Source organism: Bison bison, unplaced genomic scaffold, assembly GCF_000754665.1.
Source record: "Bison bison bison isolate TAMUID 2011002044 unplaced genomic scaffold, Bison_UMD1.0 scf7180017864139, whole genome shotgun sequence".
Classification (NCBI taxonomy): domain Eukaryota; kingdom Metazoa; phylum Chordata; class Mammalia; order Artiodactyla; family Bovidae; genus Bison; species Bison bison.
The window spans coordinates 7,208,440-7,208,648 of NW_011494711.1; positions in this window are offsets into that span (position 1 = coordinate 7,208,440).

The window sequence follows — 209 nt, forward strand, 5'->3', positions numbered from 1 at the left end:
GCGGGAGACCAAGTCCGAGCAACCACGCGCCCGCTGGCCGCTATCGCTGGCAGGGGGCGGCGTGCCAGCGGAGCAACATGCAGATAGGCGCCCAGCGCCCTGACGACCCCTCCCGAGGAAAGGAGGCCGGGGCGGCGCTGGGGCGGCGGGGAGCATGAGGCAGGCCGGGGGGCGGCTCGGCTCGGAGCGCTGCTAGGGAGCGGCGCGCG